Consider the following 2149-nt stretch of genomic DNA (forward strand, 5'->3'; position numbering starts at 1 on the left):
CACTCCTCACTCTTAAGTGATCCCTATCCGGGGTCTGAGTTAAGATGTCAATGGCTTCAGCGACATGAGGGAGACCCAGGAGACAAGAAAGGGAAGAAACAACCATTTAGACAGCGTTTAAGTCATTACGAATATGTTCTCATTTAACCTTCACCACATCTGTGCCAAGTGGGGCTCAATCTGATTTCTCAGATAGGAAAATGGGCTCAGAAAAGTAAAAATCAATAAGCCCATGGTTACAACCTTCGTCGAGTCATGGGATCAGGAGGTGGCTTCCTAAACTTAGCTGTGTGACAAAGCAAATGACTTCCCTTCTCTGTGCCTCAGTTTTCTCATCTGAGACATGGGAAGCATATTAATGTTCCATATGGCAGTGACGGAGACTCATAAGATATAGCTGTTAAGCATCTCACCAAATGGTATCTTCAGGCAGACCTCGTTTTATTGCACTTTGCTTTACTGCACTTCACAGATGTTGCATTTTTATAAATTGAAGGCAGGACCCTCCACCAGCAAAAAGATTATGACTCGCTTTATTGCGATACTTTATTCCAGTGTCTGGAACCAAACCTGCAATATCCCCGAGGTATGCCTGTATTTTGCACACTGCTCAGAGACCTTTGCTGATTAAGTAAGCAGATGCCAGGTATGATTAGGAGGAGGGTGGCGGCACCTTCAGAGGGAACAAGTCTACCCTCTCCTATTGCCATGTCCCCTGGGCAGAGGTGGAAGAAAAGCATAAACAGCAAACAGAAGAGACAGGTCTCCTCATCCCCATTGCTGCCAATGATTCAGGGCTGCCGTCCTGAGATAATTTTATTGGGGGCATTAAACTGAGTTATGAGGTTTTTACAATCCAGCCACTTATGAGAAATCTATTAACAGTAACTGGACAGGAAGAAGGCTTCTTGGTGAAGCCCAGGACAAGCATTAATTGGGGCAATCTATAACAGGACGGGGACCCGGAAAGGTTCCACCAGACGCCTCCATTTACTCCCCGCAATTTCTGCTGAGAATCAGCAGACTCGCCAAAAAGAGAGAGATGCCCATTAATCGGCTAATGAAATATGAAAATGTTTATGGGCCATTCAATCTTCCAAATGGCACTTCTATAATCCACCTTTCAGACACAAAGTTCCACCAGCAGAATTTATACCCAGGCTCCTCCTGCGTGGCAAGGGGTGGGCTTTCGTCCCCCTTCGTGACGACTTCATTGGCACTTGTTATCTTGCTGAGTGGCCTGGGGGACACGGTGTCCTGGCCCGAAAAGGAACTTGGGGATTCTGTCTTTCACCGTCCATCTCTGCAGAAGTTTGGAGAGAGGCAGTGACTTGCCCAAGGTCACCGGCTTCATCAGATGCATTTTCCTCTGTTTAGAGCTGCCTTGGAGATTTAAGCATTGGAGGATAAGGACTTAAGCGTTTCCGTTTGGGAGAACAGTCTGCTGGTTTCTTGCCCAACAGATCTCCATTCAGTGAAAACAGCCTAGGATCTGGAGCCTAACAGTGCCTGGATTAAATCCCAGTTATATGTAGCCAACAGTTAGTAATAATATAATAATCACAATGGCTACCATTTATTGGACACTTATTATGTCTTAGGCAGGGTTGATTTTCAGCTCGTACATACTGGTGTAATCGTGCCGGTTATCGAGATAGTTCACTACCAGCGGTAGATAGTCCCTCTCCTCCCCATCACCCCCCGCTCCCTCAGCCCCTCGGACCTCTCCGTGATCCAGCAAGCACCGCGTTCCTAAGTGGCCCAGTGGGGCCCTGCCGTGGTACCACTTTGTGGACTATGCCCCCGCCATGCTGGCTGTTAATATTGTAAGTGTCACATGGTACTAGGCAGGTGCTAAGGGCCTTATGTGGACTTTAACTGAATTAACCCCCAACACCTCTAGGAGGAAGGTGCTGTTATGATCCACATGTTACAAAGAACGTGATTGAGACCCAGGGAGGCGCAGTGACTTGTGCAGAGACACACAGGAAAATGATGCTGCAGCCAAGGCCAGGCTATAATGCCTCTTCCTCCCCCTGGACATCTCCTAGGAGGCTTGAGGATGGAGAGAGAAAGCCCAGGCTGTGGACCAGGCCAGCTCTCGCAGTGGTCTGACCTTGAGCAAATCGTCCCATTTCTCTGATCCTCA

The sequence above is a fragment of the Pteropus vampyrus genome, unplaced genomic scaffold (assembly GCF_000151845.1).
Source record: "Pteropus vampyrus isolate Shadow unplaced genomic scaffold, Pvam_2.0 Scaffold147, whole genome shotgun sequence".
NCBI classification, from domain to species: Eukaryota; Metazoa; Chordata; class Mammalia; order Chiroptera; family Pteropodidae; genus Pteropus; species Pteropus vampyrus.